Here is a 26,086-nt window from a genome sequence, read left to right on the forward strand (position 1 = left end):
CTGAAGGCAAATCAAATAATGGTATCCCTGGTTCTTTATGTAGATGATATCTTACTCATTGGAAACAATGTTAAGAAATTATCAGATGTGAAGAATTAGCTAAGCACTTAATTTCAAATGAAGGATTTGGGTGAAGCAAGTTATCTTCTAGGTATCCAGATCATCAGGGATAGAAAGAACAGACTCTTAGCTCTATCTCAAGCAGCTTACATAGATAAAGTGCTTGAACGTTTCTCAGTGACAAATTCCAAGAAAGGACGTTTACCATCCCGCCATGGAATTCATCTTTCAAAGAAGAGTCTCCCCAGAATCCTGAAGAGGAAGATGCAATGAGAAGCTCACTACGCATCTGTAGTTGGAAGTCTGATGTATGCTATATTGTGTACAAGACCAGATTTCTGCTATGCAGTGGGAGTAGTGAGCAGGTATCGGTCAAACCCAGGACTGGAACATTAGATAGCAATTAAGCATATCCTGAAGTATTAGAGACGGACTAGGGATTATATGTTAGTCTACAAGGGTGGTGTTCTGAACCCTGTAGGCTACACCGATTCAAATTTTCAGACTAGTGTCGATGACAGGAAGTCTACTTCTGGAATGGTGTTTACTCTTGGGGGTGGAGCTGTGATATGGAGAAGCGTAAAGCAGTCTACAATCTCATATTTCACCATGGAGGCTGAGTACATAGCTGCGTCAGAAGCAGCTAAGGAAATAGTCTGGCTAAAGAAGTTCTATTTGGATCTTGGTGTTATTCCAGAAATGGATAAACCACTTGTGTTGTTTTGTGACAATACAGGAGCGATAGCCAACTCGAAAGAACCTCAAAGTCACAAGAGGAGTAAGCATATAGAAAGGAAGTATCACATTATTCGATAATATGTGGCAAGAGGAGATGTGAAGGTTATGAAGATTGCATCTGAAGACAATCTTGCGGATCCGCTTACAAAGACACTACCAGAAGCTACATTTGATAAGCATATCAAAGAAATGAGATTAGTAGAATTAAGGCATTAGTTTCAATTAGTGCAAGTGGGAATTTGTTGGGGTTTTATGCCCTAATTAAAACCCAATTTCTTTGTAATCTCATTTATTATCAATAAAAGAATAGAAATCATTTTTTGACTTGGCCAATCACTTTTCTCACATGTTTTATTTTCATGATTATTTGTTTAATATAAACTTCTATTAAATCCCGAGCACATAGTTAATTGTATTTATAGTAACGTAATCATAGTGGAATATAAATATGATTATATGTTCAAATATAAGTTAGTCCTAATATTATTCAGTGCACATGATTTACACTAACTTGCCAATCCACAATATGATCTACTTACACATCGTAGTGCTATGTTCTTTCCAGAACATTAGCAAAGTAGATAAGATCGGATGTAATTGTTACATCGGACTGGATTGATATTGACAGTAGATAGGATAAGTAAACATACCGTTATTATCTATTCTAGTCATATCATATAGTTGACCATAGGTCAATTCAATCTCAATTATGAGTGGTTAGTATTCTAACTGATTGTATTATTTGAGTTCTTTGACTTGTTCGTTACTAGATTACCCTACGGACTAACCCATACTTACATTTTGGGAACTCGGTAGTATAAGTGAAACGATGGTTTCCTTTTAGTTTGGTTTAAGGTGCTAAATAATAGAGATCTCATTTCAGTAATTAATATTAGTTTACTGAAATATCATTTATAAGGAACTAAGTGTTTTAAGGATAAAATACAATGAGGGGTAAAACGGTATTTTAGTCCCATCTCATTGTAGACCGTCTATAGAGGATTGAGTGACAATTATGGTTGTAACAATGGATAATTAATAACATATCTATATTGCTTATAGAGTGTTCTATTCAAGAGTGCAATTCCAAGTCTTTAGTGGAGTCACGAGGAATTAATAAGTTAGTAAATTTATTTGTTAGATTTATGATAACTTATTGGAGCTTGATTTCATAGGAGTCCCTACTATACCTTGGATAAAATCATCTAGATAGTCTCAATTAATTGATTTAATTATCAATTAGAATTATCAAAGTTGACCAGGTCAATTTTGGATAGTTTCACAGAGTTATAAAATTTAGAGAAGAAAAGAGAAGTTAGGGCAGATTTATTAATTAAGATAGATTGGTATCTAAATTAATAAATAAGTTTAAATCAATGTTCAAATTATAAATAATTAATTTGATAGATTATTTGAATAATTATTTAATTAATTAAATCAATAGAAAATAATACAAGCCTTGATTTTAAGTCCAACAGGCTTATCATTAAATGAGAAATTTCACAGGTCTAAAGCCCATGGTAATTTTGACCTAGGGCTGATATTATCTATTATTTTATTGATTTTTTAATTAAATTAAATGACCTAATTGAGTCTATAAAAGGAATGCTAAGAGAGAGTTGAAAACATAAGTTGAATCACAAGTTTTTGAGAAGATCAGAAGATCTATTAGGTTTTAGATTCTCTCTACTGCATAAGTCTTTTTCTAAGCCTCAATTTTTCTCTTCTATTCTTCTTCTCTTTGTATCTATCTCATGTGTTGAGAATTTCCCACCCTAGTCTAGGTGATTCTAAGGATACTTTGGAAAGTTGTGAAGAAAATTGAAGAACGGTTTAGTTTCTTGGTAATACTCTGCGACATAAAGGATACAAGGGTTAGAGAAACTGAAGGAATGGCTCATTCATTCCACTAGGTATAATATAAGTGTTCTTATCATTATTTATCTTTGAATTAAATTTTAGAAACATGTTCTAGGTTGTCTCATATTAACTTGTTTAATATTAGATCTACATGAAAATAAATAAAGATCCTGTATAAGTTTCCTAACAGTTGTAACATCCCAAAATTCCTAATAAGGCTCAATGCCTTGATTAGTGGGTCGGGAGGGCCTAATTGGATTTATTTGTGGTTTTATTGAATATTTATGTGACTATGTGAATTACATGAGTTATTTTATAATATGACTGATTATGCATGTTTAAGTTTATTAAATATGCTTAAAGGCTCGCTTTTGTTAAAAATTGGCATTTTTGTAATTTTGACTCGTTGAGGGTATAACTGTAATTATATGTGTTTTATGTTTGAGATGTATGTGGATATATTTGAGATACTCAGCACGGGTCATTCCTTTTGAGCAATTAGTGAAAAAGTTACAACGGGAATTAATACCCGGCTTAGGATGAGCCTAGAGGTATATTGGTAATTTGGTGATTTACTGGGAATTTATATTATAATATGACTAATTATGCATGTTTAAGTTTATTAAATATGCTCAAAGGCCCGCTTTTGTTAAAAATTGGCATTTTCGTAATTTTGATTTGTTGATGGTATAACTGTAATTATATGTGTTATATGTTGGAGATGTATGTGGATATATTTGAGATATTCAGAACGAGTTGGTCCTTTTGAGCAATTAGCAGAAAAGTCATAACAGGAATTAATACCCAGCTCGGGGTGAGCATAGGGGTATTTTGGTAATTTTGTGATTTACTGGGAATTTTTGGGTCGTGAGATATATTTGGGGGAAAATATTGGTATTTTGAGGATTAGTGGATTTAATTGGAAATTTTAAGTGAAATTTGAGGTTTAGTGGGAATTGGTGTCTGTTGACATTTTTTCCCTTGTGGGCTTTGGTGAGAGACTTAATAGGCAGGAGTATAATAGTCTTTTGCCAAGGAAATAGCTAAAGACTTAGCCAAATTCTGAAGCACACACTCTCATTCACATTCTCAGCCTATACCTCTATCTTTCTCACTCTTTCTTGTTCTAAGAAAGCTTTCTTTGGAAACCTTGGTCATAGAGGAAATCTTTGGTGGGATTTGGAAGCTTGCTCTTGGGGATTAAGGGCTGCTAAGTTAGGGAATCTAGCTGGGGAACTCGAATCCTAGGCGGTAAATCCAATTCTTGAAGCTTTTGAGTTTTCTTTTGCTTTGCATTTTGAGTTTGGGTGTATTTTCGAGGTTTTTGGTTGTTGTTAGTTGAGTACATGAGTTTCTAGTGTCGTTTCGTGGTCAAAATTGGGTGGTATGCTGTTTTGGGAAGGTTTGAGTCAGTTTGTGATTTCTGAAATCACAAGTTTTCTGAGTTTTCGTTGTAGCATCGCCTCCCGCTTGATTGTCTTCAAGGGTAGGTTTCCCTCAGACCATCTTGGCGTCGCGGTCTTTAGTGGGCAGCGCCACGGCGCAAAATGAGAAAAAATTATGGGTTAGCTCTCTGTCAAGTGGGGCGTCACAGCCCTTAGTGGTGGTCGACGTGACACAAAATGCCTGGGAATTCAGGTGGGCCTCTCGGCCTGGTGTGGGGTTGTGGCGCAGGTGTGGGGCACCATGACGCTAAATGGGGATTTTTAAATATGTTGAGTTTGGGTTTTGGGAAACCCAATCAAAGGGCTCAAGAATGATTCCGTTACCCGGTTTAGCGGAGTCCAAGGTCCCGAGGGCTAGGGCTTGGTCGTGAAGCTCTCTGTCGGTTTAGTTCTTAATGGATGTTCCTTAATATGTTGTGACTAGGGCTTTCTAGTAGGCTCAGGAGGAAAGGATCGTGCTCAGGGTCACCTCGCTTTATTACTCAGGACTCAAAGGTAAGAAAACTGCACCTGTGTTGAGATTAGGGCTTAGTTTATTTAAACATGAATTAATGTATTATGCATAGTTGTGATATGTCTGAAATGCATATCTGGTGGTATCTAATTGAAAAGCTCGACTTATAAGTTGTGGTCGGCATTAGCATGCAGCTTGCAGGGCATTATGGCTGAGCCAATCTGGAAGTGCGTTACACGCTTGTACAGCTCTATAGTCGCTTGGAAGAAAGGAGTGTGGTATGCACTTGTGTGGTTCTATGGCCCCATAGATGGATTGAATGTCTGCTTGAATTTGGGTTATAGTTGTTAAGCATGCTAATTATGATTTATATCTCGATGACTATCTATTATATGTGTTTGAGTTTTCTTGTTGAGCCTTGGCTCACGAGTGCTATGTCGTGTAGGTAAGGGCACAGAGAAGTTGGACCGGCCATAAGTTTGAGAACTTCAGAGGCAATATGTACATATGCGGCTTGCTCGATCACCACGGTCGAGACTTCTTTTGAAGATCTAGAACTATGGTTCATTTTGCCACTTAAGACAACTATTTTGTGTTATGTTTACCTTGTACCTATTTATAAACTCTATTCTGGGATCCCATGTATATACTGAACACTTTTAATGAAAAGTAATACTCTTTTGGCCAAAATCTTTAGTACCTAACCTATTTATTAACTTTAATTACATGTTTAAGTCTAAATGACTTGCTTATCGAGTTTGGCATTATTTTAACCACACAGTCTAACAACCTTGGAATAGTAGGGCATTACAATATGAAAGTTTAAAGTATGGAGATTAGTTGCTAATAGTTTAAGGATTAGTACTGCAAAGATTTTTTATTTCGATCTTGAGTGATAAACATTGGTTTTGAATTGTTTTAGTCAAGCTCAACTCGAAACTGGGATTAAAAGTTGTATTGGTTCTTACCTATTATTGAATTTTGAAAAATATCAAGATAAATATAACATTTGTGTACAAAGAAGTGCCTTGTGTTTTTTTTTTTTTTTTTTTGCTAAAAGGATGTAAAGAAATGTGCTTAAAATTAGTGTGTTGTGTGATTTTGATTTATTTTTGGTTTATTATTTTTAATGGAAAAATGCATTTCATTAATTAGATAAGTCGGCTAACAAAATAGCCTGAAAATCAGAGGGGACACTCCTCTCTTTGAAGCTACGACCCGACGAGAAACAAGCGGCTTTAGCCAAGTGATGGGCAGCCCTAACAGAAAACATATTTAGTTGAGTTGTTATTTTTTAGTTAATTAGTTGGGGTTTTGTTTGTTAGTTGTTATTGGGTAGTTTGTTCTTTTGAACCCTTTGTTTTGGACCCTATATATACCTTGCTTTTCAGTGTAAATTAGAGATATACCAATTTCTTTTCTTTTTATGAATATATCGGTTTCTTTCCTCAGGCCCATTTTGTTTCTCTGTTGGACCATGAGATTTGTTTTGCTATTATGGTATCAGAGTATATCATCAGCCCATTGAAACCCTACTTTTCCTTCTTCCTTTCTTTCCCGAGTATATGCCTCCAACCCTAGCCGCATACACCCTTGTCTTCTTCCTTCCATCCTTCTGACTTTCAGCCGCCCAGATCATCCATCTCCCAGCTGCCATGGCAAGAACATGATCAACAACCGAAGCCTTTTCCACCTTCTTCTTCTTGGCTCAAGGGCTAGAACCAGTTTTTTTTCACCATTTTTTTTCTCATCTACCTTCTTCAACCCTTGTCATCTCTTCAGTCGCACTTTGTTACCCTAAAACCCCTTCAGCCGCATCTCCATTGCTACTTTTTCTTACTTCATTACTCTGTTCTTTGGGCATCTCATTTTTTTTTCTGCAAGTTTTTTTTTCTTGTTGCTTTGCTCTGCTTCTTTCTTTTTTTTTCGACACCACATTTACCTATTTCTGCAGCTTCTTTTTGTTCATGGCCTGAACTCGTTCTCAACACCAAACTACCGAAACAGACGTGAACTCTGTCCACCATGGAGCTCCAACCCGTTCAGACGCCCCTCTCTCCGATCATGGCCATTCTTCATCACTCGTACCACCACCACCGACCACAACTCCGCCCACTGTAGCTCCGCCAGCCATGATTCCACCCATATATGAGAATCCCTATTCTCTTTCTCACGCTAACCAACCGAGAGCTATTTTGGTTTCTAGTATACTCATTGGTAGCAACAATTATAATTCTTGGGTTCGTTCTATCACCATTTCTCTTGTTGCCAAGAATAAGATGGGTTTCGTCCTTGGTACAATACCCACACCTCCAGTTCATGATCCACACTACAGTTCTTGGACCCACAGCAACTCAATGGTTATGGGTTGGATTATTAACTCAGTTTCACCTCCCATTGCTGCCGACATTTTGTATCGTGATCGTGCTTCTGCAATGTGGCAAGATCTTCATGATCGGTACTATCAAAGCAATGGCCCTCGGATTTACCAACTAAAGCAATCCATTTCCAATATCAAACAAGGGGATCTTGACATGACCACATATTTTACCAAGTTGCAAACTCTTTGTGATGAACTGACCATGTTTAGGCCACTCACAGATAGCGCCTCTTCGAATTACCAAGAACAAGATTATGTCTTGTATTTTCTAATGGGTTTAAATGAATCCTATGCCCAAATTCGCTCCAATATTCTAATGATGGAGCCCCTCCCTCCCATTAAAAAAGTGTTTTCCCTCATCATCCAAGAGGAAAAACAACGACCCTTATCTAACCTTCAGTTACCCATTGCTGCGCCTGTTCACACCAGTAAATCTTTTGGGAAGAAACCTTTGTTGTGCACTCACTATGGCCTCCAAAATCACACTCGTGATCATTGCTACAAACTCCATGGTTTTCCCCCTAGTTGGAAGCTGAAACCTCGTGACTCACATGCCTCATGGACAGCCAATAAACCTAATTTTCCATCGAAACCTCCACCAAAACATGGAGTAGTCGTTGTTGTTTGTAATGGTCTGCCTTCTTCTACTTTCACTCCTGAACAGTGCCAGCAACTCCTCACATATCTCGCTAATCAAACGCAATCTCAACATCCCGAGCCCACCGCCTCGGCTTCACAAGTTTCTGGTATACACTCTAACTCTTCCTCTTGGCTGCTTGATACTGGTGCTAGTCATCACATATGCAAAGATAAATTTTTGTCTACTGCTTTTGATGATAATATTTTTCCTACCTTTGTGTCTATGCCTAATGCCATGACTGCCCCTGTCCTTAATATTGGCACTATCAAACTATCAGCCACACTTATTTTACATAATGTATTATTTGTCCCTACATTCACCATAAATCTCATTTCTGTTAGTGCATTATGCCAAAAATCAGCTTATAATGTCATCTTTACATTACATGATTGCATTATTCAGGACAAGGATTGTCATACTCTGATTGGGAGGGCTAAATGTATTGGGAATTTATATGTCATGGACGTGCCTAGGATTGCTTCTATCTCTACTGACATATGGCACTCAAGATTGGGACACCCTTCTTTACATGATTCTACTAATGCAGATTTTTTACTTGCTTTTTCACCTTTACATAAACAAGATAACCCTTGTAACATTTGTCATTTAGCAAAGCAAAAAAAATTGTCTTTTCCCTCAAATGGCCATATCTCCAATTCTAATTTCGATTTAATACATATTGATATATGGGGACCTTTTATGCATGAGACTAGAGAAGGATATCAATATTTTTTTACTATTGTGGATGATCACTCTCGTTATACTTGGCTTTTTTTATTAAAAATGAAATCTGATGTTTCCACTATTATACCACATTTTTTCACAATGATTCACACACAGTTTGGCACTAAAATCAAAGGGGTTAGATCTGATAATGCCAAGGAATTAGCTTTTGATAATTTCTTAAAATCACAAGGCACACTTCATTACTTATCTTGTGTTGATTGTCCTGAGGAAAATTCAGTGGTTGAACGAAAACACCAACATTTACTCAATGTTGCAAGAGCCTTAATGTTTCAATCAAGTATTTCTTTAATATATTGGGGTGATGCTGTTCTTATAGCCACCCACTTGATCAATCGGCTTCCCTCCAAGCCTCTCAAAAACATTACGCCATATGAGGTATTACACTCTAAAACTCCTACTTATGATCATTTAAAATGTTTTGGCTGCTTGTGTTTTGCTTCCACTTTTCCAAACTCAAGAAACAAGTTCTCTCCACGAGCTCTACCCTGTCTCTTCCTAGGATATCCCCAAGGTATGAAAGCCTACAAAGTCATGGACCTCACAACAAATAAAATATTCATATCTAGAGATGTTATTTTTTATGAGAAAGTTTTCCCTTTCCTTTCTAATAGATCTATTGACCATATTAATTCTTTATTTTCTAATATTCATTCTTCATTGTCCTTGCATGTACCAAATGGAGCTGCTACCCATGATCCTTCTTCCCTAGAAATAGACATCTCACAAAGGCAACAACATCATTTCAGCATTGACAATAACCCCAATGAAGTCATCACTAGAACAGGGAGATCTTCTAAACCTCCCTCCTTTTTACAACAATATCACTGTTATAATAGCCCAGCTTCTACCACGTCCTCCACTAAATATCCTTTATCTGACTGCCTTGATTATTCTAAACTGCATCCTTCTTTTCATACTATTATTTGCAATGCTAGCTCCATAAGTGAACCAACATCTTACAAAACAGCTAGTCTCTCTTTAAAATGGACCAATGCCATGAGTGAAGAACTAAATGCTTTAGACAATAACAACACTTGGACAATAGTTGACCTTCCTCAGACACATAAACCGATAGGATGTAAATGGATATACAAACTTAAGAGAAATTCCAAGGGTATTGTCGAAAGATATAAAGCTCGATTAGTTGCTAAAGGATATACTCAACAAGAAGGCGTGGATTATTTTGACACCTTTGCCCCTGTTGCTAAAATGGTCACTGTTAAAATTTTGTTGGCCATTGCTGCCCAGTATGGTTGGCATTTACACCAATTAGATGTCAACAATGCTTTTTTGAATGGTGACCTTGATGAAGAGATTTACATGTCTCTACCTCAAGGATACACACTTAAGGGGGAGCAAACTAATTTTCTTAAACCAGTTTGTAAACTTAACAAGAGTTTAAATGGCCTTAAGCAAGCTTCTAGACAGTGGAACACTGAGCTCACTACTTTCTTACTTGCATATGGTTTTAAACACTCACATTCAAATTATTCTTTGTTCATTAAACATGACACTACTAATTTCTTGGCTCTCTTAATCTATGTTGATGATGTTATGATTGTTAGCAACTCTGCACATGCCATAAACACTCTTATTCTTTACCTATCATCTTGCTTTCAATTAAAAGATCTTGGTGAAATAAAATTCTTCCTTGGTCTTGAAATTGCTAGGAATAACAAAGGCTTTTTCCTATCTCAGGGAGGATATGCTATCCAAATCCTTGAAGATAGTGGCACACTTGGATGCAAAACTACATTTTCACCAATGGATGTCAACCTCAAGTTATCCGCTGAAGATGGCGAACTTTGTAAGGACCCAAAAGCCTATAGAAGACTCATTGGCCGCCTCATCTACTTGACCATCACACGGCCTGATCTATCATATGCCATCAATACATTGAGCCAATTTGTTTGTTCGCCTCGGCAGCCTCATTATCAAGCTGCCCTCAAACATTACATCAAAACAACTCCAGGTCGTGGTCTCTATTATCCTACCAGCAAGGACTCTATCAGTACTACTCATTGGCCCTTAGATTATTCCATCAAAGTTTTCTATGATGCTGATTGGGCCGCTTGCCCAGACACTAGACATTCTATTTCAGGTTTTTGTGTGTTTTTCAACTACTCTTTGGTCTCTTGGAAATCAAAGAAACAACACACCATCTCTCGCTCGTCTGCTGAAGCTGAGTATAGATCAATGGCTAATACCACCTCTGAAATTATTTGGCTGCTCTCCTTACTCAAAGACCTTGGTTTTCCTCAAACAAAACCAGTTCTTCTCTATTGTGACAGCCAAGCAGCTCTTCATATATCTTCCAATCCTATATTCCATGAACGCACAAAGCACGTAGAAATAGATTGTCGCTTAGTTTGAGACAAAATCAACCAAGGAATCATCAAAACTTTACATGTGTCTACCCACAACCAGCTCGCTGACATCCTCACCAAAGCTTTGCCATCACCACAATTTTACTCTCTTGTCTCCAAGATGGGTGTTCTTAACATTTTTGCCCCATCTTGAGGGGGAGTAACAGAAAACATATTTAGTTGAGTTGTTATTTTTTAGTTAATTAGTTGGGGTTTTGTTTGTTAGTTGTTATTGGGTAGTTTGTTCTTTTGAACCCTTTGTTTTGGACCCTATATATACCTTGTTTTTCAATGTAAATTAGAGATATACCAATTTCTTTTCTTTTTATGAATATATCAGTTTCTTTCCTCAGGCCCATTTTGTTTCTCTGTTGGACCATGAAATTTGTTTTGCTATTAAGCCCAGCCCTGTTTGCCAATCATTTTACAAAGATAATTGAAACATTGTTTAAACTCTGCAAAAGCAGTTTAAAATCTTATATAAGCAAACCAAAAAAGGGAAAAACATTTGAATGAAACTGTAAATGGGTTGCACCACCACTTGAATTGTATTGTGATTTTTATAGTGAGAGCTTGAAGGAAAAACATACAAATCTCAAAACTTGAATTCACAATATATCTTTTGAAATAAGAAAGATATATGAAGAGATATAATTCAAAATTCTTTTTTTGGAATAAAACTCAAAAGCTTGACATGATAATATATCTTTTGGAATAAAAAATTGATTTGAGAAGCTTAAATTGACAATGTTTTTTTTTTTTTTGGGATTTGTCTATAAAAGGGTTCAAAAGTTTAGAAATTTAAGGTCTAAATTGTACCAAACGAATCCATACAGCATAAAAATAATAGATTTTATTTCCCCAATTTCAAAAGTCCCAAATTATACATAGTTCTTCCTTCAAACAACAATACCAAAATAAAAATCACTTGACATCAAAAATTGAAAGAAAAAAAAATGGACAAATACATAATAAATTACAAAGTACTTTTATATAAATAGATAGATAAATTAAACCCTAGGGCCAACTTCAACATTGGTACAACACAAAACAAGGCAATTTTTTTTACCATTATTGTTATTCTTCTCCAAAAATTCAAACACTTTCTGTTTATCTTTCTCGTTCTCAAACTCCACGTTTGAGCAACAAAACCATAATGATCCCTTCTTCTTCATCTTCTTCTTGAATGTATTGGGACCAACATACGAGGGTTGTGATGACTCGTCCAACTGTTGAATCGATTCATCGTTGCTTGGAACACCTTCGTATTGGTTGGTCTTCTTCTCGTCTGAATACCCCATTTTGTATATTATGATGAAGATTGTGAGTTTGAGGATTGGGATATAAATAGTGAGATTTTATTACTTTTATAATATCCATATTTCAAATTATTTATTCACTCTTCAAATGCTTAATGTGATAGGTTTTGACTAGACTACACATATCTTGTGATATATAACTTTGATTTATATATAAATTTAATTTGTTACTCCATCTACGTAACCATGCTTAAAAAAAATTATAATAGTAATAGACACAACACAAATCAAAATCAACAAAATATTTTTTAAGATATAATAGTAGATAGGATTACCGTTTCTAAGTTGATATATATAAATATATGTTTCATTAACGTATATTCTTTTAATTTAATCTGAGTTTAAACAAAAATGTTTAAGTATAACAAAAGTATAAAATCTACTACATAAGCAAATATTTATATTTATAGAAAATTTATGATGATATATATATATATATATATTCATATACTAGATTTGGTGTTTTGAGGTGAGAATTAAGCATCTTTGTTATTAATGTTTTTGTTTCAAATAAACTTGTATCAATTAAATATAAAAATAAATTGTTATTTATTTTCTCTCTTTTTTTAAACGTTTTTTAATTTGTTTTGTTCTAAGTTTTAAGTTTATATAGAATTCATTTGTTTGTTTTGATATAATTATGTTTTATTTACTGTTAATTTTTAGTTTTAATTAAATTTATTTAATGGGTTTTTTTTTTTTTGAAGAACAATTATTTAATCAGTTTTTGATATTACTAATAAATATTATATTTTTTTTAAAAATGGTCGTCGGTCTTGTTATATTATTTTATAATATAACGTTTAAATTAAATAAATGTGATAAAAGAGTGTCACACATTGTAACATATAAAATGAGAGTTACAACATTTGGATAGTGTGTGGCATTCAAATGTGTAATATATGTGAGAGTTACAATTTCAGTAATAAATTTGTAACTCCCAAATATTGTTTATTATTGTGTAGATTTGTTGTTACAAAATTTTGATTTGAATTTCTCAAAGCCATAAGTGAAATGGTTGTTGGAGACTTGATTTTAACCCCAATAATATGTTCGAGGGTTACATAATCAATTGGGAGTTATTTGGAAACGTTTGGAAAATCGCACAAAAAATATGTGCTGAAAATGGTTTGTGGCCACGACCACTGTTTATCTCTGGCCGCGGGCTCGGGGACAGAGGCCAGTGGTCGCGGTCACTGATACTCCTGGTCGCGACCAACGGCCAGTGAGGCTGACAGCCAAAACTAATTTTCAGTTTTTTCCAATTTGAATGGTTCTAACATCCTAAGTAACTCTCAAATCTCTATTTTAGTTCCATAAACATCCAATTAAACATTAGTAACAGTCATGGGGTTGGTGGAATTTTAAATTCAAAGGGTATCTCTGTTGGTATTAAATGATCAAATCAAAGGTACGCAGTGGAATATATGGACCCATTTCAATAAATATTAATATCAGCCAGGATCATACACATATATAAATATTAAATCACATACAAATAGATCTCTCTTGCTGCCTATCAAGTGTCATTGAGTCTTTTTGTATAAATCAACGATCTTCCTATCCAGTGTTCTGAGATCTCACACCCTGATCTTCCAGATTAATCCTCAAACACACAATGACATGTGTGGGCACGTAGGATTCAAAAGGTTGATTTATGTGACTCCCTAGATCTACTCAACATATGAGATCTAGAGAGTTTTGACAGAGAGAATGTTTAGAATAGTTTTCAGGTTTAGAGAAAATTATCGCTTTAGAGAAAGAGTGTGTATATTTTTTATTCAAAATAATAATGAAGCCTTTTTTATCTGAAAGTTACGTACTATCAGACTTATAAAGATATTTAATGTAATTAAATAATCTTTATTTAATTAAAATATAATTCAAATTAAAAACTAATTAGATATTTTCATTTAATTTTTTATTTAAATCATATTTAAAAATAATAATTAAATAACTGACTAAACAAACTTTTTTAAAATTTAAAATTCAAATCACAGGGATAAAAATCCCTGATGCTAGGTGCCACACACTGTACTATACAGTGTGTGTCGCCCAACCCTATTAGGGTTTCCCTAATTTTCTCATTTGTTTATTTAATCAATTTTTAAGACAATATATTTATCCCAACATAAATATCAGTTAATTCAAAATTAATTTTATTTTAAAATATCAGTTTTAAATTAAATAAATATCATATTATTGACCCTGATTTTGGCCAACTGACACGAAGTCAAATATGCTTGATTTGGACAAACACGTTGGAAAGAATGTGATGACGAAATAATAAAGAACACAAGAGTTTATAGTGGTTCGGCCCCAGAATCTGGTAATAACCTACGTCCACTTGAATTGTTATTGATATAAGATTCAAATGAGTGATCAAAGAACTAGGGTTCAATGAGTTTCACCAACCTCTGAAGAACAAGACAATATATCAAATGATCAGAAAGCGAAAAAGAAGAAGAAGATCCCTTTCCCTTGAGCCCTCCTTCTCTATTAATAGGCTCAAGGAGGATTTACACTAATTTGTTACAGATATGATTTCCTAAATAATCGGATACTCAGGAAATCATGGGAGATAATTTTGGATACTATCACAACTGCATAAGATCTTTTCCGTGTATAGCGTGCGTATGACCAGGCTGGTCGTATGAAGAGATCGAACGTCATGACAGTAGATTTCTTCCTGGTCGATGGTCGAGCACGAATTCTGCCAGATGTTAGCCACGTGTACTAAATGTTTGCCATGTCATCCATGCTTGTTTTTTGGATAACATTTGCCCCCCAAGTTTGTTTAGTGCGACCAGCAATAAAGAAACTGTAAGGAAACAACCGTTCATATCCCCACGATGTCTGTTAGGATCCCCATGCATTTTTTAAAATCGTGACATAATTATGTCTAATCAAGCCTTTTCAGTTTTCAAGAAAAAAATTGACGGCTTATACACTTCCCCACGTTTCGAGAATTAAAAATAATGATTGCTACTTTTTGGCCATACCTCGGTCCCCATAAATACCTTCTTTTTCTTCTTTATAAAATTTTTTCTTACCATCTTTGTCAAGAACTTCAAGAACCTTACCTTCAAAGTATAGAGCTTCAAAACTAGTCAGTCGCCTAGCCGAGGATCTTTCCGACTCAAACTTTTTCATTTTCTTCCGAATCTCCATCTTCGCCCAGGTAATCACTTTGCCTTTTTAAACTTTTCATTATACCATGCATGTCGTTTCTAGGTTCTGTAATTTCTGTGTTCTTGAATAGGGTTTTATGAGGATTTTTAAAAAAAAAAAACTTCCACTGCTTGGTAAGAAGGTGTCTTTATGCTTTGTATAGGTTAGGACTTAGTTTGATAGTAAGGATCATAGGCTTAGGGCGTAAGGTCGACGTAAAAATTCAATCTTTAAGCTAGGTGAAAAAACTGGGTATTTTCCCGCCCTTTAGGAGTCGAAACAGTTCTCTTTCAGAAAACGGTTTTTTTTCCTCTTTGATCCATTTTTCAAACCATTAGTGCTGAATCTTAGTGTAGGAGTAGGATGCTGCTGGTTTTTTAGACGCGAGCAACGTTATCCCAATCTTCCACACTACTTCGCAGACTGTGTCTTATCTCCTCCATTGTCTGTTTGCAGTTCATATGCAAGACCCTTGGGGGGGAGAAAGACCTATTGAAGACGACCTCTTGGCCCAACTACTCGAAGGCGAAGAGAACCCATCTACTTTGATACCAGAAATCCCTTTTTCTCGCCCTAGCTCAAACCGCCCTCCAGTCCCCAATCAAAGAATGGCCCGAACAAAAATAAAGGCTCGAAAAAGGAAAGACCCTAACTCCTCAGGCCAGCCTTTTGCTAATGCCCCCTCGACCAGTGTCCAAAGGCATGCTCGCCCTCGCCATGTTGATCAGCCAGCCGTTGCGTGGCACGTCGTCCCTCGGTGACACTGCGGATGATTGCCAACTATTTAAATAGATACAATCCGACGGGTGTGACCTTAGTTAAACCATCTATCGACCAGCGAGCCAACCTGCTAGGCAGGGCTTACAGAGCCTGGCCGAGGTTCCACATTGAGGCAGGTGCCACCCTGCCTTTCCACTCGTTTTTTCAGGGGGTGGCTAATTACTTCGGAGTAGACCCCTTTCAAATCACCCCAAACGGATATAGAATGCTGGCCGCACTCTATATCCTTTATAAGCTCAAAAAATGGCCAGTACCTTCTCCCCACGAGGTCAATTTTCTTTTTGACCTTAAGTCCAACCCCAACCAAGATGGTACGGGGTTTTTTCACTTCTGCCATCAGGAATCCGGACGCACATTTTTGTCCGACACCACCCATATCTCTAACGTGGGGAAGTATCACCATGAATACTTCCTCACTCCTGACCTTGCTGCGGACAACCTGGCCTTCACCCGAGGAGGTAAAAAATTCTTACGCGAGAGCCTACTTTACTTAGTGTTTTTCTATCATAATATCTTGACATCCATTGTGTTCCAGGCCCCTGGTTACGTCCAGTCCCTACTCCAGGGATGGAGTCAAGGGCAACACTCTTAGCCAGCATGCCGAATGCTGATAAGAGTGTAAAAAACTTAGTCAACGAGGCTAACCTTAGGCTGGTCGGCCTTTGGGGCTCCCAATCTGCGACGAATGAACCCTCGGCGAACGGTGTCCAAGCCGACGTGGAACCTGAGCAGGAACCCAAGCAGCAACCTTAGGCACCACCTCCTCGGAGGCGGCCAACTGGGGTTACGATCAGGGAACCTGCCATCCCCCCCCCCCCCCCGAGCGGAGAAACCTTCAGTCGCCAAGGGCAAGGGAAAATAAAAGGCTGCCGAGCCTACCGATCTTTCTGACGATTCGTCGGATGTAAACGGTACAATAATCTCGCTTTTAAATAATTTGTCAATTCCCTCTCATCTATTTGATGGGGACGGCAACTTTAGGAATGCTCCCTCTTTAAACTCAGATTTATTCCAGGAACTAGGTAGTTCAGTAAATAATGTTACGACCAGTAGTTGTAGCCCGGGTACTTTACTTGTAATCCTTTTACTTTTATCTCTGCTCCCCCTATGACCATTTATTGTCACTGCTCGATTTGTTTCCTTTGTGCAGGTATGGACTCTGAGGATGTCTTCGCTCATTATGAGGTTGTCGCTGCCTCTTCTGTCCCAAAGAAGGATAGCAAGAGGACTCGAGGGGAAAGTAGCAAGACCCCCTCGAAGAAGGGTCGAACAGACGATGCTCCAACCACCTCCCCTTCCAAGGAGAACACGACACCTCTGCCCCCCACCAAGCAGTCGACTCCCACAACTGTTAATCCACAGCCCTCCTCTAGGGCCGCTGACAAGGAGGTATTGGACAACTTGTCCGAAGGCTCCTTGCCCAGCTTCGTGGTCGGGTCAGCCCGAGAGAGGATATATAAGCTCTCGAAGCACAGATGCAGCCAGGGCGCCATCATTGAAACTGCCTCAATGGAGGTCGACCAAATCATCAACAGAGGGTTGAATGAGATAGTCAGCGTAAGTCATCTCCTGCTACTTCATCATTTATGTCTGACTTCTTTTCCTTACTTTATCTCATTCTTTGTCTTCAGGGGCTGTTGTCTTTAATTGCTAGTTGGCGCCGTGTTGGGGCGTTGGTTTCTCGGGGAAAGAACTTCGAATCCATGCTTTCCCAGGCTAAGCAAGCACTTGAGGATGAGAACAACAAGCTGCTCGAGGAGAACAAGGAGCTGTCCAAGCTGAATGAACAACTGTGCGAGGACCAAGCCACTCTCACCAAGGAGCTTAAGGACAGCCAAGGGGCCTTGAAGAAAGCCAACGAGGAACGGCAAAAATGGAGGGAAAGTTCTGTACTTGTTACCCAAGAGTGTAAGCAGCTTAGACTCGATCTGACCGCCAGCAGGGATGAGGCGAAGAAGCTCGAGGAGCGAGTGTAGGAACTCGAGGGGCGAGTGCAGGAGGTTGAGGAGGAAGGGGCCATGAACTTGAAGAAGTATAAGGAGGCCACTCTCCTCTGCTTTTACGACTTCTGGAAGCACAATCGGGAGGCCAACTTCAACTATCTTTCCGAGCGGTTGAAGAGAACTCTGATGGCGCAGTGCGCCACTCGGTTGGAGGCAGAGGAGAAGGCTAAGGCTAAGGCTCCTACTGCTGATGCTGAAGCTGGTCCTCCTGCCAACCAGGGCACTCCCCCTAATCCTCAAGACCCTCCTGCTCAATAAAAAAATTTCTTTTTTGTTTTTATGGCCCACGGGTCTATTTGTAAAGACAATTTATTTTTATTTCTGCAAGGGCAGCTTTTTTACTTATAACTGAACAATTACATCCGAGCAATATTGCTCGTGGTGCAAAAGCTTTTTACTTTTAATTGAACAATTACATCCGAGCAATACTGCTCGCGGTGTAAAAGATTGCCTTATTGATATTATAATGTTTCTTTTATTATAATATCTATTCGCATGACTGAACTTAGCATAGTACTTTGGTTTGATTTAACAAAACATAAATTTTGAAAAATACTCTAAGTACCGTAGCATGCTTTCACTCATTTTGTTCATGTGTTTACATACCCTTTGGTATGCTTTGCTATCGATGTACCTTATGTGCCCCCCAAGTGATCGAGGAGCTTTAGGTCCTTGGTCACTTGCCTTGACCACAACCTGTGCGAACATTACTGCTTGATAGTAAACATAACATTTATAATACAGCAAAACAACACACGTAATGAACAAATACTTGTAAAAATAAATTTACAAAGGTTGGCAAGAATGACTGGCTGCGCACAGTCCCTTATAATCTCGTATTAAAAATGGACTAATCATGTCTTTATGAGTGATCTTAAAAAGATCTTACACTTATAAGCGATTAGCCATACAACGTGGCTAACCCTTTTTCGAAACTTGTAAAAAGTAAAAATTAATACAAGCCAATCCTTTAAGAAGGACTGTTCACTGATAATACTTGCGCAGGTGTTCTCCATTCCAATAGCGTGGAACGAGATCTCCATTTAAGCGTGCAAGTTTGTAGGTGTCCGGATGAAGGACTTCTTCAATCTGGTAAGGTCCTTCCCAGTTTGGTCCGAGTACTCCAGCAGTGGGGTCGCGGGTATTTAAGAAAACTCGTCGTAGCACTAGATCTCCGACGTTGAATTTTCTTTCTTTTACTTTTGAGTTAAAATACCGGGCGACCTTTTGCTGGTACGCAACAACTCGGAGTTGGGCTCGTTCTCATATTTCTTCAATTGAGTCTAGGGACTCCATCATTAGTTGGCTATTCTGGCTTTGGTCGTATGTAATGTGTCGATGTGAGGGGGGATCTAATTCGACAGGTAACATAGTTTTATATCCGTATGCTAAGGAAAACGGGGTATGACCTGTCGCTGTTCGATGAGAAGTTCTATACGACCAGAGGACTTCAAGCAGTTGTTATGGCCATGCTCCTTTAGCGTCTTCAAGCCTTTTCTTCAGGGTGTCCTTAAGTGTTTTATTCACTGCTTTGACCTGCCCGTTTGCTTGTGGATGCGCGACTGAAGAAAAGCTTTTAATAATCCCATGCCTTTCGCAGAAGTCTATGAATAAGTCACTGTCAAACTGGGTTCCGTTGTCTGAGACAATCTTTCGAGGCAAACCATATCAACAAACAATGTTCTTGATGACAAAGTCAAGAACTTTCTTGGTCGTTATGGTAGCGAGTGGTTCAGCTTCGGCCCATTTGGCGAAGTAGTCGACTGCTACAACTGCGTACTTCACTCCGCCTTTTCCCGTTGGCAGGGATCCAATCAAGTCTATACCCCATACTGCAAAAGGCCAAGGACTCTGCATCTGTTTTAACTCGTTAGGAGTTGCGCATGGGATTTTGGAAAATCTCTGACACTTATCGCACTTTCGCACAAACTCCATTGAATCTTCGTTCATAGTCGGCCAGAAATAACCCTGTCTTAGAATCTTTTTCGCCAAACTTTGCCCCCCAGCGTGATCCCCGTAGAAGCCTTCATGTACTTCCTTCATCAACTCCTTAGCTTTCTCTGGTGTAATACATCAGAGCAGTGGCATGGAATATCCCCTTCGGTATAGAATACCATCGACCAGTATATACCTAGCAGCCTGCCTTTGAAGAGTTCTGGCCTTGTTTCTATCTGCTGGTAGTACACCATTTGTAAGATACTCCAAATAAGGTGCCATCCACGTATCTTCCATTTGGATTTCCATGCTGGTTTCATTTGCTCGTATGCTTGGCTCGCTCAATCTTTCCACTGGCACAATATTCAAAGTGTCAGCATCTTTCATGCTCGCGAGTTTGGCTAAGGCATCTGCGTTCGAATTCTGATCCCGGGGTATTTGCTGGAGGGTATACTTTGTGAACTGGGCTAACAGGTCTTTAGTTTTGTTCAAGTAGGCCACCATTTTTAAGCCTCGCACTTGATATTCCCCTGGAACTTGATTCACTACCAGCTGTGAATCACTGTAAATATCCAGCACCTTTATACTCATGTCTTTTGCCATTCTTGATCCAGCGAGGAGTGCTTCGTATTCGGCTTCATTATTTGACGCTGAGAAGTTGAACCTAATGGCGCAGTGAAATCGATGCCCTTCTGGCGTTATCAAGATCACCCCTGCTCCCGCGTGAGATTCGTTGGACGACCCATCTGTGAATAACTTCCATGAAGGAGCTTCATCTTAAGGCTCAGGCACACTAGGCTTTTCGCACTGCTCGTTGTCTGGGAGTTCGGTGAACTCTGTAATAAGATCAGCCAAGACTTGTCCCTTTACTGCTGCTCGCGGTGAATATGTAATATCGAGCTACCCCAGTTCGACTGCCCATTTTAATAAACGCCCAGCCGCCTCTGGTTTTTGGAGGACTTGCCGAAGGGGCTGGTCAGTTAAGACTGTAATGGGATGGGCTTGGAAGTAAGGGCGTAGCTTCCTTGAGACCAAGATTAAACAATACGCTAACCTCTCGATGGGAGGATACCTCAGTTCTTCTTCGATTAGCCTCTTGCTTACATAATAAACCGCTTTTTGTAGGCCTTCTTCTTCTCGTACTAGTACCGCACTAGCAGCAACTTCAGTGATTGCCAAGTAAATGAACAAAGTTTCTCCTTCGACAGGCTTTGATAAAACTGGAGGCTGTGCCATATGGGCTTTTAAGGCCTGAAAAGCTTGCTCGCAGTCTCCTGTCCATTCAAACTTCTTGTTGCCCCTAAGTAGATTGAAGAAAGGGACACATTTATCCATTGATTTGGAAATAAATCTACTTAGGGCTGCAATTCTTCCGGTTAAACTTTGTACATCCTTGATCTTCTCTGGCGATTTCATGTCGATCAGGGCTTTTATTTTGTCGGGGTTGGCCTCGATTCCTCTTGAATTAACAATGAACCCCAAAAATTTCCCTGATCCAACTCCGAAGGAACATTTGAGAGGATTTAGTTTCATCTGGTATTTGTTTAATACGTCGAAACACTCTCGTAAATCCTTCACATGTCCTTCTGCTTTTTTCGACTTTACCAGCATGTCGTCCACGTACACCTCCATGTTTACGCTGATCAATTCTTTAAACATGTGGTTAACCAATCGCTGGTAAGTCGCACCTGCGTTTTTCAGTCTGAAGGGCATTACTTTATAACAGTATAATCCCATATCGGTCCGAAAGCTGGTGTGATCCTCGTCAGGGGGATGCATGCTAATCTGATTGTAGCCTGAGTATGCATCCATGAAGGAGAGGATCTCGTGTCCTGCAGTAGTATCGACCAACTGGTCCATCCTTGGGAGCAGGAAGCAATCCTTCGGGTAGGCTTTATTGAGGTCTGTAAAATCCACACAGGTTCGCCATTTGCCATTAGGCTTGGGAACCAGTACTGTATTAGAGACCCACGATGGATAAAACGCCACCCTGATGAACCCACTCTCCTTTAATCTTTCAACTACTTCTTTTAAGGCTCTCGATCGATCCTTATCGAGTAGCCTTATTTTCTGTTGCATGGGTGGAAAACTCTTGTCTATGTTCAGGACATGGCTAATAACTGCAGGATCTATCACAGCCATGTCTTTGTGTGACCTGGCAAAGACTTCTTGGTTTTTCTGCAAAATCTCCACCAGTGCATGCTTCGTGGCTGGTTCAAAAAATTTCCCGACCTTCACGACTCTGGTCGGGTCTTTTTCATCAAGTTGGACCTCTTCTAGGTCCTCGACGGGTCCAACATTTTCCTCAAAATCCCCAAAGCGAGGATCTAAATCTCTATCCTCACTTTGGGCAACACCCTATTTGGTGACTTCATCACCGGATTGAGCTTGTGTATCAATTTCCATCTGCAACCTATCAGGGGGAGTGCTCTTTGACGTTCCCTTCTTCGCCTTCATGACTGAGGCGTTGTAGCACTCCCTGGCCTCCCTCTGGTTTCCCAACACGCGTCCTACCCCTGCGTCTGTTGGGAATTTCATGGCTAAGTGCCATATAGAGGTGGCAGCCCGTAGATCAACCAGTATAGGCCTCCCAATGACGGCATTGTACGCCGAAGGACAATCGACTACTATGAAAGTAGCGAGTAATATCCTGGTAGCAGGCGCTGTACCTGCTGTCACTGGTAGTCTGATTGACCCTGCGGGGGCGAGTCCCTCACCAGAGAAGCCGTATATTGTTTGGTTGCAGGGCTCCAGATCCTTAACGGACAACTTCATGCGTTCCAGCGAAGACTTATACAGGATGTTCACCGAACTTCCTGTATCAACTAGCACTCTCTTCACCATCATGTTGGCCATTTGGATATCTACGACCAGCGGATCAGAATGTTGGAATCGGACATGTTGGGCATCGCTATCAGAGAAGGTTATTTCTCCCTCTTCTGACCGAGCCTTTTTCAGCGCGCGGTCATCCACAGTCATCATCTCGATGTCTTGTTCGTGGCGCAGAGTCTGAGCATATCGTTCTCTGGCCTTTCCACTGTTTCCCGTGAGGTGCAGGCCTCCACAGATGGTTAACAATGTGCCAGTTACGGGATCAGGCTGCAAAGGTGGCGAGCGTTGGCGTGTAGGCGCTTGCTCGTTGCCACCTGGAGCCTCTCGTTGGGAATTTCCCGAGGCCCGTATATATCTTCTCAAGTGTCCTTGTCTAATAAGGAACTCGATCTCATCCTTCAACTGGTTGCATTCGTTGGTATCATGTCCGTAGTCGTTATGATAACGACAGAACTTGGTAGTGTCTCTTCTCAAAATATCCTTTCGAATGGGAGCAGTTTTGTTATAAGGCACACTGGAACTCGTGGCCTAATAAACCTCTCCCTGAGACTCAATAAGGGCAGTATAGTTAGTGAACCGAGGTTCATAACAATTACCCTTGGATCGTTTATTGTCCGAGGTGGAAGGCTCATTGTGTGGTCGTTTCCCCCCATTCTTGCCATTGCCGTTGCCATTGGGCTTGGACCCATTGGCGGCTTTGGCGAGCTCGGTAGTCCCCTTATCCTTGCCTGGGGGCTTCCCTTCATTGGCAATAGCATCTTCGAGCTTGATGTATCGATCAGCTCGATCCAAGAATTCCTGGGTAGTTCTAACCCCATGTTTTCTGAGGTTGTCCCAGAGAGGCGTGCGGCATTTAACCCCTGCAGTTATGGCCATCATCTTGCCTTCGTCTCCCACTATTTTTGCTCCAGCAGCTGCTCGCATAAAGCGCTAGACGTAGTCCTTCAGTGGTTCTCCATCTTGCTGGCGTATTTCAACCAGTTGGTTTGCCTCAGTCGGGTGCACACGACCCGCGTAGAACTGTCCGTAAAACTCCTTCACGAACATTTCCCAGGAAACTATACTTGCAGGGGGAAATTTGAAAAACCACTCCCGTGCGGCATTAGAAAGTGTTGCAGGGAAGATCCTGCACCGAGCGTCTTCGGACACTTTCTGAATGTCCATTTGTATCTCAAACTTGTTGACGTGAGATACCAGGTCACCATACCCATCAAAGTTCGGAAGCGTAGGCATCTTAAACTTGCTAGGAGTTTCTGCCATAGCTATCCTCTGAATGAAAGGAGTGCCTTTTCTCCTATCGTGGTCGATATAAGATGTTCTTCCCCTGACCAGCTGATGTATCACCTAGTTGAGGGCATCTATCTGGGCTTGCACGGCGCCAGGAATCGCCATGGCCTCTGGTGCTGGGGGGACGAACTCGTCATGTCGCTCGCGGTGATCGTTGAGTACATCTCTCAAATCCTCGTCTCTCCTCTGCTGCTCGCTAGCTCCGAGCCGGTTGAAGATGTTATTTTGTCTGGGCTGCCCCCCAGCGTCCCGTCTGTCGGGTTGGTCATCCCAAGGTGGCTGGCTTCTGCCTCCACCGCTTTCTTCATTCCTCCGACCGGCATTTCCCCTGCCTGAGTCGGCCTCGTTATAACCATGGCCATCTCTGAATCTTGATTGGCTATGGTGGGATCGACTGTTCCCTCGGTTGCCTTCCCGGGCTGGATCCTCCTGAGCATTAGAGGGTGGTCTGCGTTGGTCAGTAGGTCCCCGTGCATTATCATGCCATGGGGGGCCTTAGACCGCAGAGCCTAACTCTGAGTTTCTCCTGTTACCAGGTGGACGCTGTCCTCTACTCGGAGGGTTTGGCTCGTCGCCCCTGTGGCGTCTAGGACTGCGAGGCGGCTGCCCGGCCCTATTCTGCCTCTGCTGCGGGGGATTTCCGTGACCAGCTTGGGATGGAGGCTGTGCCTCAGGGTCCATCAGCGGGACATCGTCCTGAGGTGTCGGTGGCTGCTCGAGCCTTTGTGGGCTCGAGGGTTGGATAGGTGGGCTAAGATTGGGACCCCTGTGAGGTGGCCCATTCGCAGGCTGATCAGGTTGCGAGGCAGGTGCAGCCTGATTCCTAGCCAGTTGTAGGGCTGCCTCGAGGGCTGCCATGGCCTCCCTCTGGCGAAGGTCCATCTCCGCCTGTCTTTCACTTAGCTCCAGGCGCTGCCGTTCAATTTCTTGTTGCTGTCGCGCCATGATTTTGGCAGCACTTTCCTGGCTGGCCCTCAGATTGGCCAATTCATCCTGCAATACCCCTAGGGTATTCTTCACCATCTCTGAGTCCATTTCTTCCTCATCAAATTCCAAATGTGGCTCATCCTCAGCCACGTTTGGAGGAGGAGGAGGCGGGTGAGATGGTGCAGCGCCGGCCGCCTGTCCAGTTTTCTTGGTAGTTTTCGCCATTGATCTTTCAACGATAATGTATCAAGCTCTCAATGAAAGCACCAGAATGTTGACCCTAGTTTTGGCTAACTGACACGAAGTCAAATATTCTTGATTTGGACAAACACGTTGGAAAGAATGTGATGACGAAATAATAAAGAACATAAGAGTTTATAGTGGTTCGGCCCCAGAATCTGGTAATAACCTACGTCCACTTGAATTGTTATTGATATAGGATTCAAAGGAGTGATCAAAGAACTAGGGTTCAATGAGTTTCACCAACCTCTGAAGAACAAGACAATATATCAAATGATCAGAAAGCGAAAAAGAAGAAGAAAGATCCCTTTCCCTTGAGCCCTTCTTCTCTATTTATAAGCTCAAGGAGGATTTACATTAATTTGTTACAGATATGATTTCCTAAATAATCGGATACTCAGGAAATCATGGGAGATAATTTTGGATACTATCATAACAGCATAAGATCTTTTCCGCGTATAGCGTGCGTACGACCAGGCTGGTCGTATGAAGAGATCGAACGTCGTGACAGTAGATGTCTTCCTGGTCGATGGTCGAGTACGAATTCTGCCAGATGTTAGCCACGTGTACTAAATGTTTTCCATGTCATCCATGCTTGTTTTTTGGATAACACATATTATAAACAAGATATTTATTATTCTCTCTCTTTATATTAATCCAATCAAGATTAATATTAATTTTAACCTATAGTTTTTCAAAATAAAACTATATAGTTAAATAATTAATTAATTCACAATTAATCAATTACCCATAATTATTTCATTGCCCTGGAAAATTAATTCCTTTTCAATTTAGTCATTTCTCTTTACAAATCTTTCTTTTGACATCCTTACCTTTGACAGTATAGGACAAAGGTAATCTGGGGACCATGAACCTATAATACGAAGCTCCAATATACTAGA

Source organism: Humulus lupulus, chromosome 9, assembly GCF_963169125.1.
Source record: "Humulus lupulus chromosome 9, drHumLupu1.1, whole genome shotgun sequence".
NCBI lineage: Eukaryota > Viridiplantae > Streptophyta > Magnoliopsida > Rosales > Cannabaceae > Humulus > Humulus lupulus.